The sequence below is a fragment of the Hippocampus comes genome, unplaced genomic scaffold (genome assembly GCF_001891065.2).
Source record: "Hippocampus comes isolate QL1 unplaced genomic scaffold, H_comes_QL1_v1.1 scaffold232, whole genome shotgun sequence".
NCBI lineage: Eukaryota > Metazoa > Chordata > Actinopteri > Syngnathiformes > Syngnathidae > Hippocampus > Hippocampus comes.
In genome coordinates this window covers 91,108-108,545 of record NW_017804902.1, presented here as the reverse complement: position 1 = coordinate 108,545, position 17,438 = coordinate 91,108, and the positions used below count along the sequence as shown (strand labels likewise).

At 44.8% G+C, this 17,438-nt stretch overlaps 1 pseudogene; it reads left to right on the top strand.

Annotated features, from left to right (window-relative positions):
* Positions 1 to 7,687: 7,687 nt before the first annotated feature.
* Positions 7,688 to 16,707, top strand: LOC109524033 (ephrin-A5b-like; annotated as a pseudogene).
* Positions 16,708 to 17,438: the final 731 nt, after the last annotated feature.

Genomic DNA, 17,438 nt, shown 5'->3' with positions numbered 1-17,438 from the left:
TCATGACTTTCAGTCTGTTTCCCCTAAAGGAGGCCGAGAACGATGGGCCGAGTTGGCGGAATCGAGCGCTCGCAAGTGCTTGAAGGGTGAAAAGAAAGCCAATGAAAGGCACTTGCTGACTGAGACACGAAAGGAAAACGAGACATGTCTCCTCCCGTGTTTTCTGAACGATGAGGTGACCTCTCAACGGTGATGGCCTCTTCTTTCTCTTCTTCATTAGCATATATGCTTTTTTTTTTTTTTTTGTACATTATCCCGTATTATGGCGCCCCTCTCAGGTCCACTTATGTTGTGTAACGGTGTGAATTCATTTTGTATGCATTGAAATTTGCCCGCAAACAGCTTCGGAGTTGCACTATTACTGCGAACCGACTGCTCTGCGCATTGGGGAAGATGCCAATGAGGAACTTCCACCGGCCTTGATCCGGAATGCCTCAGCGGGCGTGAATACGAAATTCCCTCTAGTTACTTTGAAACTCTCTCATGAACAAATGGGAGCCGGGTCTCGACGTTTCGCGGCATGTGCAGATCAGAGATGGCCTCCGATTTGCTGACTGACGGACAAGACGCTGACAGACGCCCTGCGTCGAGGGGGGGCAGGCTGCCGGGTGTTAGAAGGCCCGGATTGAGCAGACCAGGTGGCGTTTGGGCTCGATAGTGGCATGCGAGACACGTCTAAGTTTAGCCCTTACATGACGTTACATGTGCTGTTTTTCTGCGCCTGCTGCGGGAGTTGAAAGGGAGGAGACGCTCGAGCGACTAAGTGGTCAATGGATATTTGAGAGCTGAGGCTGCCTCCTGTTAACATATTCTTCGATTTGCGCTCGTGTTTTTTTTTGTCATTTTCTTTCTTTGCCATCCACCCAATATTTTCTAAAGCCGGAGAGCAAAAAGTCTCCACCGATACGACCCCTGGTGCGCTTAAACACCCTCGAGTGGGCACTAGAGCGGAAGCAGGTACACTACATGGTTTTCGTTTTTTTTCCAGAACCTTATGAGTGAGTTTTTTTGAAACTCAAGGACAGTCTCACTGGCACCCTTTATGCACATCTTCGCTAGTTTTCGAAAACAGTTGCATTTACCTACGGATGCCCTGACCTGCCTCAATGAAGCAAATGACCCTCAGCATGCATGAATTATATCGGACTCCCTGTAGAAAGCTTCAGCTGTGCTGCCATGTCGCAAGTGACAAGATGTGTCGTTATCCTGTCATCAGACATATTCCAATCCACATCTTGGGTTTTTTTTTTTTTTGAGCATGACGCGACGCCGGGCTTTTAATTGGAAACCGAACGGCCAGGAATGGATGCGCACAGACAGACGCACCCCCAGGCACAGTCATACACCCAAACAGAATCTACAGGGAACCTCCATTTTTCGTGGACTTTCCCACTCCCTCCTTCCAAAGCTCTCAAATTTTCTCACATCACTCTGGCTTCTTGTCTTTCACATTCCTCTCACCCCTCAATAGTTGATTTGCTACATTGCTGCTCCCTCCACCCCCCCCCTTTTTTCCCCCCCGCCCCACCCCCCAGCAACTCACATGCTGTCCTCTCGTTCCTCCTATCGCTATTCCAAACTTCCACGGTTCTCCCCATAGAGCGCATATTACTCAACCAAGACAGCTCTACCGCACTTTGAAGTGCGTGAGACCTCACTCGTGGATAAGTGCTAGTATTATAATATGTGTGTGTGTCTGTGTGTGTGTGTGAGAGGGTGTTTGGAACCTGTGTGTGTGTGTGTGTGTGTGTGTTGGGGGAGTGTCGTTTTGCTGGCTTGTCATGGGTGGGTGATTGACTCCAGACGTTGCGGGTTCCTCTCTTTTGCCTCCGTCCCCTCCTCCACGGTTGCGGGTTAGAGAATGTGTGGGGGAGCGGCGGCATGAGGGGAGGCCGGAGCTCCCTGGGGTGCAGTAAAGTGATAGGGGGGAGGTCGGAGAGCTTTGTATCGCCCCTGGGGAGGAAGGTCAGGGGTCTGAGTCTGCACTTTGGTGATCAGGGCCGTGCTCGTCAAACGCACTTCAGGTGTGAACCGCCCGTGCGTGCGTCAACGTGTGTGTGTGTGTGTGTGTGGCGCGTGCGAGTGTGTGAGCGTGTGTATGACGAAATGTCGTCCTTGTTTTTCACCTCAGTTCACAATTTTGTGCCATCTCCTGAGGAGTTTAGCCCAATTCACAAAGTGCACAACTAAGGTTGTGTACTTAAAGAGATATCACGTGTCACATGTGCATTTGCTCCGTTTTATTTCTTCAAGTGGTTGCATGAAATCAAATCATCTGGATCCAGATACATTTTCGAAGTCGACGATACATCTTTACAAATGTTTCTAAATCCGAATGATTCTATCATGTGCAGCCACTTGACAAAAAAACAGCGTCTAACCGTATCGACATTCTCATGTCCTATAACTCAATCGATCCTTTGCCCTCCGTTCTCCGCACATGACTAGAAGTTACGAGAAAAAAAAAATGTTCAAAAGTCTTTTCAAGCTTATTTCGCAGTGTCACTTGACTAGCTTGTATATGCGACTAAAAATAGCACATCATCGTACTTAACCACAAGTCGAAAAATGAATTTGGAAGTGAATGGAGGCCAATGCATTTTGCACTTCACCTTCCATGCTTGGGCAACTCTGATGGACGGTGGCGAGGTCAGTCCATCACCTGGGCTCAGACACTGACCGCGGACTGGCTCTCCAGCTGAATAATGGACCGTCACGAACCCTTGACCTGAGCTCACAGTCGACGGTGTCAGATCAATATCGGCTTGCTGAGCGGCGGCGCGGGACGCTTGCTCTTAGAGGTCATTTTCTGCGCGCTCCAAACCAACGCCCCCTGCGATCATACCGAACGTATGCACAACGGTAGCCTGACTTTTAGCATTCGGCAGCACACTTTCAACCAGTAGGTGATGATGGGATATTATTCATGGGGGTTATTTTTAACGGGACCTTCTCTGGGCCTCCTGGAGTGATCTTGGCATTCGAGCGCATGTTCTGATATGTCCGCGCTCACGCGCGCTTGCATTTTGTGATGACGTTCAGGTATGAAGACGATGCGTCGGCCAGAAGCGGAAACTTCCTCTGATCAGAACCTGGTGTCCCGTAAACTGATGGAAAGTATCGTTTTTATGCAGCAGAGGGTTTACGATTTGTGGACACTTGCGGTTTTACACGAGCTGGCGGGTGTGTTGACTGACATCCACCCCATACTGCCATTGTCGCTTTGACCTCTTTGCCACCGCATCATAATATTCATTCATAATATCAGTACTAAACACTGGATAGATATGCCTCCATGTGAACCTTTTTTTTAAAAAAAAATGTAATTATTATTGAAATATATGTTTTAATATGTGCGTGTAACATTGAATAATATCGCCGAGGACACGTCGGCCATGATCGCAGATTGAAAACACGCTGTGCGCAGAAAAGCGCATAAGACACATTGCGGCTCCAGCTGTAGTCAAGGAGGAGTGATTTGCACAGCGAGGACCACCAGCTTCCATAAACAGACAGCACTTGTACATTCTTCCTGTCTGCGTTTCCTCTGACTCGATCTCCAGCCTCTCTTGTATTATTATTATTTTTTTTTTTGTTGAGGTATCTTAGTTGCCTTCCCACAAGCAGCAATGTGTTTTCAATCTGAGACCAATTATTCATCTCCCTTGGCTTTGTTCCCAGCAGAGAGAGAGAGAGAGAGAGAAACAGAGGAGCGTCTATACTTTACAAGCTCCATTTTCCCATCTTACTGCTGTCAACTCCGCATCGGACCGAGTCCCTTGACGGGGACGTTACGTGTTTAATAACTGCGTGCGTGCGTGCGTTCGTTCGTATGCGCACATGAGCGAAAGACCACAAACAGATGTGTGTATGCAATTAGCTAACCCAGTCATAATGACTTTAATTTCCTTGCGGCAATTCTACGGATGACGGGACACGCGCGGAGAGGGAGAGCGATTGATGGAGACTCCCAAGCCCGTGGGCAGATGGCCTGACCTGCTTCAGTGACATCATGTCACAACCTTTGCCTTCCTCCCCCCTACTGGCACAGAGTACCCCCTGGTGGAGCCTGATAAAAGTCGTCGCGTGATTAAAAGCGCAGCAGAAGGAGGGCGAAGATTGCGGAGGAGTCGCTTATTTCACGACACCGTATTACTGTGTGTATAGCTTCCATTGCAACTAGCCGCTAGCACATCAGCCTTGTGTGTATGTGTGTCATCGGATACGAGTGAGTGTGTCTCGACATGAGTTCTGTGTGTTTCTGCTGGCCAAAAGTATGCCTTTATGTGTTCGAATCATGATGAGAAGAGTAACCGTTCCTTCTCTTTCACCCCAAGTTTGCCATTCCCTTTTTCCGTTGTTGCCGGATGAAATCGGTGCATCTAAAAGTCCCTCTCATTTTTTTTCATCACTCCCTCTGCAGTCTTTTTCTTTCTCGCTCTTTTTTTTTTTTTTTTTTTTAAGCGCTTCCTATCCGCTTCTCCAAATGCGCACAAACCAAACACGGTGTTTGTTGCTCTGCCATACCTTAAAGGTGTCAGGCCAACACAACGGACGGGGATCAAGAAAGCAAACAAGGTAGAGAGTTGACTGAAAAGAGGGATTATCCGCAGTTATGTGCCTTGCTAAGAGCTCCGGTTACAGATTCATTGATAAGCCCCTTTTTTTAACTGGCCGACGGAGGCATTCGTCCGGAATCAGGAATCCCCACGACAAATGGATTGAGGATTATCGGTTCTTTTATTGACAGCGAGCTTATCATAACTCAAGAGTGCTGAACTGCTGTGTTGTTTTGAAAGTAAAGGATGGTTTGTTTTCCGCCCCTTGAAAACAAAACAAAACAACGCCACCTGCTGCGCCCCAAAACAAAACAAAGGAACTCTGTTGAAATTGCCGCGTCACCAAATTGAAACACTGAGAACGGAAAGTTCTTTTTGAAGGTTTTGTCGTGTTGATGTTTTAAAAGTAATCACCAACACATTGTCAACCTTTTTTGTCCAAGACGGAAACTATCTGACGGTGAAGACATAATCGATTTCCGTCAACAGTTTGGCTGTGACCATGTTGCGCACGTACCAATTTCCCGTTCGCGCATTGTCTTCGATGTGTTAACGTTTGAGTGAATTGAAATCTTGCCGCGTGTCATATTACTGCCAGCGGTTCACTTTTACATCTGTATTTGATGACCCCGGGAGGAAAACCGTCTCGAGAAGCCACAGTGGGGGGGTGGGGGGGGGATGATGCCGGATGCTCTTAGGGCAAAGATAGTCAACATCAAAGCAGACATCAGCGGAAGAAAACTCCGATCAGCTTCTTCCTTAATCGAAACCGAAGGACAGCATAAGCTCAAAACGTTGTCCGCTTGAATCCATCTTGAGTCGGGGTTGTGCGTTTGTAGCTTGGCGGTATTTTATGTCTGTTGCTCAAAAGCGTCTCGATACGTTCATCTGGCAAACATCTGGAGCGCCCTTTTGTGTTCACTCTTCCCATACTGGCGATGGTAATATTGCGCTCCTATCGTGTCTATAGTTGTTCCAAATCTTTTTTTTTTTTTATGCCCCGCACCCCTTACGAAAAAAAACTCCCAACTTTTACTACGAGCAGTTCAGTAACATTTCATTTGAAGAAGAAGAAGAAGGATCAATGGATAGCTCGAATCGATACAAAATGGAAATTCGGGAAGCCTGAATTCTCACACTTGTGTGTGGGAAGCCAGTATTTTAAGTTGTACACATGTTAAGACACAATCTGGATGCAGAATGTCCAGATGATATGCACCGAAACTATATATGTAGCAATACAACAATAGCCCCTGATTGTTCTCATTTGGTGGCGATAGCAGACACAATCCGGGTGCGAGTACGAAGAGGTTGATCGTCATTTTCAGAAAAGCTCTTCCAAAGTGGATCAGGAATGAGTCAGCAATTCTTCGGTTTGGCTGACATTTGATCGACGGCTGCTCGCACGAGCAAAGTCGAAGCCGACATGTGGGCTTGAGTAAAGCCAGAAGGACAAAAGCGAGACCATCCATTGCTTCTGGCCAAGGTCGTGATACCGCGGAGCCACTTGACCTCTGCTAGTCATAATATCAGCAAGCAGCACAGAAACGAAGGCTACGGGAGGACATGTTGAGTTTGCCTGGAGCCAAACTCTCAGAGGTGGTTGTTGGGGGGGGGCTCTCTGGACAAAACAAGGTATTTGGTGTCATATTTGACCAGACTAGAATCAAGACAGAGAGAGAAAAAAAAATGTGAAGGTAATTGATCATGTCACGACGCAGACATTCCGCTCGTCCGTGGCCACTAATCCCGCAGCACATGTACAATCTGCGTAGCGACAACCTGATACCCCCGGCACCCCCGACATCATGCTACTCGCGTCTCATGTAGCCCCGAACGTGTTAGCCAAGACATGACAGTTGCAACAGCCGTGCATAAAGCTTTTCTTTTCCATTCTCACCTGGCGACAGATCAGCTACTGCTTCGTGGACTCATTGTCTCATTCTCTGATGTGGAGCCAGCGGATTCCGTTCTGGCCAAACGAAACAAATTTGCTGCGTTGTTTAGCGATCGCATCGACCCATCCCGGTGCATCCTTGGACTCAGTCGCCGGCCTGTTCTTCCTCTTCGTGACTTCTGTGAACAGAGGGAGTATTCGAGACATCTGTAGCATGTCAGCGATACTGATCCACGGCCCATTAGCAGCCGGAGTGACACAAGCGGCCACGATGGCCTTAATCGCCGGCCGCTAAAAGCCTCACATATGCAACCTTATATGGCACCTTTGGGAATATATGTTTCCAATCATTCTGGTCTCGAATGAAAAACCTGTCTTATCCCTGCTGAGCTGTTACTCCCCATCTCACTTCCACACAATTTACAGGAGACAAAATTGGAGGGCAGAGTTAAGCTTTAACACGTGCGTCATTTTCCAAAGCTTCTGCACAAAGCTGTTTTCGAGTTTTCATTTTTGCTAATGAAAATCACGTTCCAGAATGGGATCCTCTGAAGGCGAAAGGCTAACCAGACATTTAACCCTGAATGGGGCCTGAATTTCAAGTCGTCGCTGCTTAGCCCTGACACTGCGACACGGCTTTTGACTGATGAAGGGCTTTCACGGGAGGATTTCTGCCAGGCGTCTTGCAGAGGATTTCAGCGGAGTCTTCTGAGAGGGTTCGGTTGATTGAGTCTAACGTATTCAGATTTTACAATGGCTACATCGACGTAGCCTGGACAGTAACATCAACTCTAACGACAACATAACTTTTGTTATCAATAACATGGAAAGCTCATGATACTATGCCTATGAGCTGGCCACAGAATGCTCATGTACAAAATAACAGCAGGCCCCCGTGGCCAACACCGTGGCCGAATGATCCTAAAAAGCATAAGCTGTGAGAAAGGAAGATGCCTTCTCTCGGTATTTCCCGAATCATCGCGCTATGAGTACCAGCATTAGCGTGAACAACCTCACAGTCAATTGGGGCTGTGGCGATTGAATGTTTTGGTATTCGGATATCGAATTGAAAATTCCAGCCATTTATTGGGTATTTGGATTTTTTTTTTCTTGTTATCAGTGCTAAAGACAAAAACAACTCATTTTCCATCGAATAAGGAACATGAATGACGTGAAATCAGGAATGTGAACCTTATAAGGGTGAAAACGTCGTAAATGGAATACGTCGAAAAGAGTTTTCAGTGACTAACGTTTTCCTTTTTTCTTTTCCTTTCCGTCCCTCAGGTTTTACCGGGGGGATTACCACATTGACGTCTGCATCAACGACTACCTCGACGTCTACTGTCCGCATTACGTCAGCCCGCTGTCGGATGAGCGGGCCGAGCGCTACGTGCTTTACATGGTGAACTATGACGGCTACAGCTCATGTGACCACACCGCCAAAGGCTTCAAGCGCTGGGAATGCAACAGGCCTTTGTCTTCAAACGGACCACTCAAGTTTTCCGAAAAGTTCCAGCTCTTTACACCCTTCTCATTGGGTTTTGAGTTCCGCCCCGGGAGAGAGTACTACTACATCTGTGAGTATGACGATGACGGTGCTCAGTCGTATCGCTGACAGAAATCACACAAAACAATGACTTTGTTTCATTCGCTCTGCTTTTACAATGTTATAAAATCGGAGTTAACACCACGAGGGTGTGCAGGTTTCAACATTTTACAGCGGAACATCGAAAGTCAAATACAATTAATTTTAAGACACGGATACGGGATAGAAAAAGAAATTGTTCATTCCAGGGTCACATTCTTAACAGCTATACAGACAAAATAATAAGAAAAAATACTTTCTTCAACTTTTGGCCAAATCTTTATATTCTTTTTTATTCTCACTTACACACAACCGTGGTTTGAATTCCAAAAGGAGTCATTTAATTAATACTCAAATTTAAATTTAGAATTTTTTTTTTTTTTACCCAAATAATTTGTTTCAATTCCGAATCACACATCATTCATGTTTGACTTTCCCCGTTATGGTAAAAGGGAATATGTTAACCTTTTACAAACATGAAAAATGTTTCAGAGCAATACACTACTGGAAAAAGAAAAATACATCTCAGTGTTTTGTTCTGGTTCCCTGGAGGGAGGTTCAACCCGTAACACAAGTCACACGGAGGAAAATACTTCAGCTGTTTAGATTTGAGACTCAAGTGTCTTTTGTTGCTGACTGGCTGAGCTCAGCTTTCTTTTTTTCCTCCTTGTGAGAAGATTCAGGAAAACAAGCAGCTGGAAACTTCTGTTTTCATAAGTGATGTCAGCGCCCTGCAGGGGCAGAAACGAGGGACTGAACAGATACAGTGGCTCCTGATGGTAGATTCGAGGTATTTCGAGAACACTTCAAGTCAAAGAAACCAAAAAGACGTGCTTTGGCAATTCCCAACAGACATTCAACATAAGATTGGAGCAAGAATTCATTGACGAGAGACGTAGGTTGGAAATGGAATGCTAATCCCATAACACGGTTCATCCTTCACGGGTTCGCTGTTTCACGGATTTTTGTCGTGCAATTTTGTTTTGTGTTTTTTAGCGGTGCATTGTGTTCTGCATCCTGATTGGCTAAGGGACTGTAGCCTAATGTCAACAGTCATTCCTCATCTGTCTCAACAGTAGACAGTAAGCATTGCAACGACGCAGTAGCCTTATAGTGCGGCCGTTTTTTTTTTTGGGGTTTTTTTTTTGGTTTTGTCATTCTCTATTTGTCTTTGAAAGCATGTACGGCGGCTTTGGAAAGTGAAAATAGCCAGGAGTCTTGTGTTAGACCCTTGCTGTTGACACGAGGCCCATCAGATGTGCCGCGCTGTACATAACGGTTCAGAAAATAATGCGGTACAGCTGTTGAATAGCTCGCTGATGCGGAATCAGATAGTGAATTCAGACTGCGCGTTTGTGTTATGCCGTGCTCATGCTAATCGGAAACGCCGTCAAGTATGTTTTAGCAGCTGCCGCTATTGCTCCCACCGCAGACTCTGTCTTATTGGAACAAAACGTAACAATAGCCGATAGCTCGTCGAAGCATCGCGCGTCAACTTTGGGTCGGGATTCTGTAAGTGACAAAGTGAGGTGGGGGTGGGGGTCGTGTCCGCCCGCCTCAGTGAGACAGATACTCCTTTATCCTCCTCCGCGGTGATTGTCACTGGCCCCAGGCAGGAGGGAAGCGGAGGCGGGGTCACGTCAAATAGATGACACCTGCTGTTGGCTACCGGCCGTCTGGCACACAGGCATAAAGGCCAAGCGGTGTTGCCGGCTGGTCGAGCAAGGCCAAAGGTTACTAAGATGACTATGAAGTCATCGCCGCTAGCTTCTCAAGGCCTCAGAGGGCGGCATGTTTTTCTTATAGAGCTGTAGTAGAGCGGAGGAAGCCTGATCCTAATCTCGGGGGATAGAAATCCAATTTTCAGAGGAGACAGTTGAGAGTCTGGCTCTCCGCCGTGTGAGGGAGATGACTGACTCGCCGTAAAGCCCCCGACGCTTCAAACGCCCGGGCTCAGCGCTTGTGTACACTCAGCGCAGATCTACATCGATAATGACGGGGGCTTGGATAGCACAGGCGGCTTTCCCTTTAACTTCTCGCAGAGAAACAAGCACGAGAGGCCCCGGCATAAACCAGTTCTTACACATCTGATCCCACCGTATTAAAATCGAGGTCTGGCTAATTCCCCTTACAAAGAGACCTTACATGCCTCGTTGCAATGCTCCGTTGGCACCAAAGCTGGAATCATGGCTGCGGCCGCGTCCATACAAACTATTATTTTATGGAAAAAAGTTTAGGGTAAATTGTTTGCATACACTGAAATCATGCGGCAGATCACGTCTGAGTGGGAAGTGGAGGTAGAATTGGAGGTAGAGCTAGAGTTTCAGCGAACGGTGGTGGAGCTCAACCATGTCGCTCGAGGATAGAAAAGCCAGACTTTGACCTCAGTGGCAGACATGAGTCGAGCAAAGAAGACACGAGCGTAATTGCTGGTGCGCTGGAGTCTGAAGGGATGTTTGCATTTGCTGAGAAAGAGGCTGAGAAAGTTCCTGGGTGGAGGACACCGGAATGAAATGTAAGGGACAAACTTTTTTTTAGAAACTCGTTATGGAAATGTGGCCACGAACAATAAATTCTTCACGTTCGGGTCTTCGTCATATGACACCTCGTGGTGCCTAATTGCACTCGCAGTCATCGTTGTTGACAAGAAACGAGCAGCTTTGTGTTTTCCATTCTTTCTGCCGAGGTTCATTGTCTCGGATTTCTAAAGTGGTTTGGCCTTTTTAGCATTCAAAAATATGACGGCAGCCACTGTTATTGTTGATGCAAGTTGTCACAGTTTGCAGAACAAACACAGCAACGATGCCGTTTCCATTTTTTGTTTTTTTTTGTGGATGTTCTCGGCGACATTTGGAAATGTTGGGCATGCATAGTATTTAAAATGATTAGTATTTATGGTGCAGTCGAACCGTGTCACAAGGTACCTCGAGGGACAAAACGAATACGTACGTTATAATGGTAGTTCGTCCTCAGCATTTCCAATAAAATGGCTGCCAACTACCATGCATAATACAGTATGAACATTTATAGATGTAAAAACATGAACGTGTAATCCAGTATAAACATGTCAATTACAAATACGTATATATGAAGACAATATGATTTTATCAGACCTGAAACGAAAAGTGTAGCCTTGCGACCAGTGTAGTTTCTATTCTATGCACCTTATAATGCAGTGTGCCCTATTTATGAAAAAGGTTTTAAAATGGGCCATTCATTGAAAGTGCGCCTTATAATCCGAAGCGCCTTATAGAGCAGAAAATACGATAAGTGAAGCGAGACATATTTTATATTCGTCCAAGAAATTGTAGGATTAGTTTGAGGGAACTGAATAAGACCACGCGGGAAGATCGTGGCACCACACTTCAAAGTGAGACGTGTAGATTTTGCCTGGCTGTGAGGGAGGTTATTGGAGACCCGTTGACACGGACGGACGGACGGACGCAGCGTGATTGACATTGTTTCTCTCTCACGTTCATATCCTGTCTCCGCTACTCGACAACCAATATTCCACTCCTGGCGAGGTTTACGGCAGTTTTTTATTTCCTCTCACGGCTACGCAGCATCTGATATTGCACTTTTTGAAATAAGAGCCTCAGTCACGGATAAGTGTGGAAATTTATCACTGGGTCAGATTCTGTCACACAGAGCTTCTATATGAGAGAGGAGGAATTGAGTTCCCGTGTCGCCGGACGCCTTTATGTTCTGTCGGCAGTCTGTGACAGAAAGGATAAGACATTTGTACGTCATAAAGGGCGTCATCACATCAAGTCACAGAGTTTTCAGCCAGTTTTGCAGCTTCAACTTCGACACAGTCATCATCATCCTTTTTTTTTTTGTCAAGTCGCGGGCCCCTGAAAAGGGCCGTCGTTTGGACACCACTGCACGAGACGCCACATTAAAATATTCCAGACAATAGCGCGAGCACAAGCGAAGGGCAGGCCAGTGCTCCTGTCGTGTGTCAATGACCTGAATCAACACAGAAACCCAAAAGTTTCTGGAAACACACTTTAACGACTGCTGCAGCTTTTTGAAGGTGAGCTGAACAGGAAGCGGGAATGGAAATGCGCAGATGACATTGAGTTGCTTGATGGGAATGTACATGAAGTCGATACGCTTTTTTACACCAGGATGAGGGAAGGAAGTTCAGAAAGAGAGATAAAGCTCCTGCGGGGGAGACTATTTTAAAGAAGATAAAGTTAAATTCCATCTCAGAATAAAAAAATAAATAAAAAAAAAACATCGACCTTGTCAGCTTGTTCGTTTCTTGTAGCCAAACTTGAAGAAGCTTTTATAGTTGTCGCATTTATGAGTGTGCCAATTAGAGAACTGTCTTTACTGTATTAACACCAAAGCAGCACATAATAAACAACGGAAATCTTTCATTTTTAACTTGATTCATCTGATAGTTGTTTGTCGTACTTCATAGTTAAAACGTACAACTGAATTGAGTGTTTCTAATATTTCACTTGACATGGATTGTGACAGACAATCCAGATTATCTGTGATGATGTGCTGCAAAAGTGTTGAAAAATGTAAATTGGCGTCTCGTTGGAAATGGATCAGATTGAAGAAAAACTGGAATCATTTGTGTTCTTTGTCCCCCTCCCTCCCCCTCCCTTCAGCTTCCCTCACGGACGCCAAAGGAAGAAGGAGCTGCCTTCGCCTCAAAGTCTTTGTTCGGCCACAAAGTAAGTTGCGCATTGTTGGGACCGTAGTTTGAGTGACGTCGGATTTCGGTCATCACGCGTCGTCTTCTCTCCTCTTTGTGTTTCAAGACAATTGTGTGCGAAACTCTGGCGGCGTACAGGAAGGGGTCGACTTTGACGAAAGCAGTCACAACAGTCTCGAACCCAGAGGTTGGTGGGATTTTTTCAGCAATGTGCGGGGGAGGGAGGGGTATGGGAGGGGGGGGAGTTGGGGGCTTCTCTTGAGAATTCAGGAGGTAGATACTGCAGATGATAGAAAATTCTGGTTTGGAACGTATATTATTCATTGAACAATTCATCCAAAATGTTCACCATTGAAGGAGTATCCGATATTTGACAGGAAATATATTCAAGCAAAATCTCATGTTTTTGCCTTCAGATGACATCAGTCACGAGTCACCGGAGCCTTCTCGGAGGGACGTGAGCTCGGCTGCCCCGTGCTGCAATTTGCTGCTCCCGCTGTGCTCTGCCCTCGTCCTCCTGGCAGCGATCATGTCGTCATAGCGCCCGTTCTGAGGAAACGGCCGGGAATTGACTATCCTGATTGGACTTACAGGCTGCCCTACCCGTCAACCCCTCCCCGTTATTGAGCACTTTTATATTACATTAACAAAAAAAAAAAAAAAAAAAAAAAAAGAAACAAGATAAACTCTGACAATCTTTCACAATGAAAGAGGAGGGGACCATGAAAAACTTCCATTTGCCAACTCGTGTGATTGACCTTGCCCATGCTGGAAGAGGCAGAGTCTCTTCATGTTCACCTCCCACATATTCAGCATTTATTTGTGTCCAAGCAAACACACACACACACACACACACACACACACACACACACACACACACACACATACAACAACAGTGTTTAAATTCTTTCCGGAATTGTTTCCGGGCCTTTTCTGTGTATGGATCGTCACGTAAGACCCCATCAAGTAACATGACGACACCTCACATGAGAAGATCGCAGAGCGACACGTGGGTCAGAAGAAATGATTTTTAGTTTTACTTTTTTTGCATTGGGGGTGGGGCAGGGGGAGGGTCTAAAGGCAAGCCTGTCATGATGTAACCTTCCTCAGGTGATAAAGGTGTTGGATGATTTGTTGGCTGTGGATTAGCCTTTGTTGAAAATATATTGAGAACAGTTAAAGCAGCACTCATTTTTCATGTCTCAACTGAAGCAATGTTGTCCCCCCTCCCCGCATTTTAATCGACCACATACTTCAAGTGTAGCAGCCAACACAGGTGTACAGTTAAATGTTACAATGACATGTGCAAGGTATGTTTTGTTTTGTTTTTTTCTTTGTTTGTATGTGTTTTTTTGCCCTGGCAAGATGTGTTTTATTTATTGTCATTTCTCTCCCAGTCAAAAGGCAATAAAAACACACCTCGTCAGGTCAAATACCATAAGAGACATTTGTTGAAAATATATTGAGAACAGTTAAAGCAGCACTCATTTTTCATGTCTCAACTGAAGCAATGTTGTTTTTTTTCCCTCCCCTGCATTTTAATCGACCGCATACTTCAAGTCTAGCAGCCAACACAGGTGTACAGTTAAATGTTGGAATGACATGTGCAAGGTATGTTTCGTTTTGTTTTTTTCTTTGTTTGTATGTGTTTTTTTGCCCTGGCAAGATGTGTTTTATTTATTGTCATTTCTCTCCCAGTCAAAAGGCAATAAAAACACACCTCGTCAGGTCAAATACCATAAGAGACATTTCATTTGGGAAAATCACACAAGAATACTAAATGGAGTTGGTGTGTCTGTTTTAATCGGAATGTTTCTTGTGGTTTTACAAAGTCCAGTAAGGAAGGAAGGAAGGTAAAAAAAAAAAAAAGAGAGTCTGATGCGCTATCAGGGTGTACAAATTGTGGAATATGTGTTTCAAATATGGTATTAATGATTGTCACAGTTGTAGGTTTTCTCTTGCATTATTTGTGAATCACTGTCACAACACAATTGTTGTATATAGTCACACCACGTCCTCCTAAAGCGTTCAGTGACGTTTCCGTACCTAAAGCAAAGTACGTAAATAGCAACGGTGAGTCTTTTTCAGATAAAGCAGCACAGATGTGATGCGCTACGTTATGGCACAACCGCACCGTTCATCATTTGATCCCGTATTTCCTCCGAATGAGAATAATTCATTTTTTTTTTTTTGTCAGAGCATTTTGACATTTGCGGGAATAATTTGGTGGCACCGTGTCCTAGGTTTCCAGCATGACCGTTTGCTAGCGCACACAGCGGCGGACAAAAACACGCTTAGATTATCGGTACAATTGCACGTAGTTTCAGCACAGCCCACGTTATTTTCCGATGGCATAGAAAGCAAACAGCTACGGCAGCGATGTCCGTTTTGATTTAGTCAAGCGTCAGGAGGGAAAGTGACAGATATCCTGGAGGTAAACACACATAATAATATGAAAATAAAAATGGCAGAAACTTCATACACTGGAAAAAAAATTTGTGGATGGATAGAATCAAATCGTTGAGATCCAGGTGCATTTTTCAAGTTGACATCTCGTCGACGGCAGGCATGTCCACCCTGCCTGTTTTGCGTCCCTCGCGGCTGCAACGCACCCGATTCACATGATCAGCTCATCGGCCAGCTGTGAAGCAGCACTGGAACGATCCTGATGATTTGAATCAGGTGTGTTGCGCCTGAGAGAGCCGGAAAACATCAAACAAACAAACAACAACAAAAATCTCTATGGGGAGTGTGTTTGTTTCTGCGCATTTACAAATGTCACAACAATTTCGCCCAATCAATGTCGCCTGATCGTCCACTTTCACGCGAATAATCTTTTACACATTCAGAGGTTCCATGCATGTTGAATTTTGATGTTTTGTAACACCATCTTCACTCACGACGTTGCATGATGTCAAATCCACTTAGCTAGCTTCTAGTCTCCGTTTTTTGCGGATGTTTTTTTTTTTTTTTTTGGGGGTGTGTACGTGTTCACATACTTGCAGGTCTGTGCAGATAACAAAAGATGGATTTATTGGTTTCATATTACTTCCTGACATCTACCACCAAGCCCCGGTACACCCAAAAATCTTCACCTCCGGCCATGTCACCATGAGAAAAGCAATCGGTTTTTCCTGGATACTGTGTATCCAACAATAAGTCTATTGTAACATACGGTGTTAGATACTTTGTTCGCACCCCCCTTGCCGGGTGATCAGTAAGAAAATAATGTTTGCTAATCGAAAACTCTTTCCTTTTGTATGTATTTTATATGAAACGTGGATACGTTACACCCTTGCGATGTGAATTGGTGAAAATGTGGAGCATATTGAACGTTCGGTGGTTATCTTACACTCCTGAATCATGGAAAAAAGAGCCTGAATGAAGACCAGATGGATCTTGAAGAGCCACAAAAAAAAAAAAACAGACAAAAAAAAAATCGAGCAAAATAGAGACTCCAGTTTATGCGGGTGTTTTATTACAGTGTATCATCACCTCGAGGTGCACAGGAGCTCGCTGTGACAATGCTTCGGATGCATTTGACGATCTTTTCTCTGTGTTCCTAACAAATGGTGACGCAAAGGAGTGTCGGTCCAAAGGCTTCGCTTTCTATTTGCTCCCGTGAATTTGCTCCCATGTAACCTGAAGCCCAATGTCACGGTGTTTCTGGTTGGCAAATCATTTTCTCATCTTTTGCAGCTACAAAGGCTACGCCTTGCTTTTATCCGGGAAATTATTTTTTGCTATCGTTGCAACAACCAGTTCCCCAAACTCCATGTTTGTTTTCACATTGTAGCGAGTGTACCCTTTATCCGTCCCAATCTCCTCTGTTTCCGTTTCCCTGCTCAGTCTCTGGCTAGATTTGTTTTTTTTTCTACAAAAAAAAAAAAAAAATAAGGGGTGTTTATTTGTAAATACACATGTTGGAGCAGCTATAACAAATGAAAACAATCATGAACAAAAAAAAAAAGATGTAATAAATATTTCTTTGTCATTGTAAGTGTGTTGTGTGATTTTTATCATGAATGACATTGGCTGGGTCAGAGCCTGTTTGTCCTGCCTGGGCGCACAGAAGAAATTGGGGAACAGCTGTTCCTTTCTAATACGCAGACTAAAAAAAAACAAAGCAAAAATAAGCTTCGAGTGATGTCGCGAAAATGCGGAGGGCTTCTGGGATGTTCACCACGAAAGGGTTTCGCGTGCTTTTTCGTGCCACGTTCTGCATGGCTTCTGCATTTTGAATTCAAATCAAGAGCTACTATTTTTTTTTTTTTTTTTTGTAATCATGAATACGGTACACTTCAATACACTCGTACGTCTTGATAGGGTAAATCCTGAGCTGGAATAATCGGTGTATCGTTCAGTCTTTCCATTTCATTGTATCATTGTTATAACACATTTTAGAGTTTGTTATTTAAGATTGTTGTTTTTTTTTTGTTTTTTTTTTTAATCATGAAGTTTGACTTTTTATAAAACAAACCAAAAAAAAAAAAATCCATCTGCTCACACATCCTGTCTGAAGGTTACTCTCAATGAAAACGTCAACCAGCACCAAAGGAGAGACGTCTCAATGTCTTTTTTTTCCCGCCCCCCCCTGCTGATATGTGCTAAAAAAGACACAGGAGGAAAAACAATGTGAAGCAGCCTCTCCAGTCTTTGAATATAATTGCAAATCCTTCCAAGGTCAAATCTGACTTTGAGCATGTGTCTTTCTCGAAAGGCACA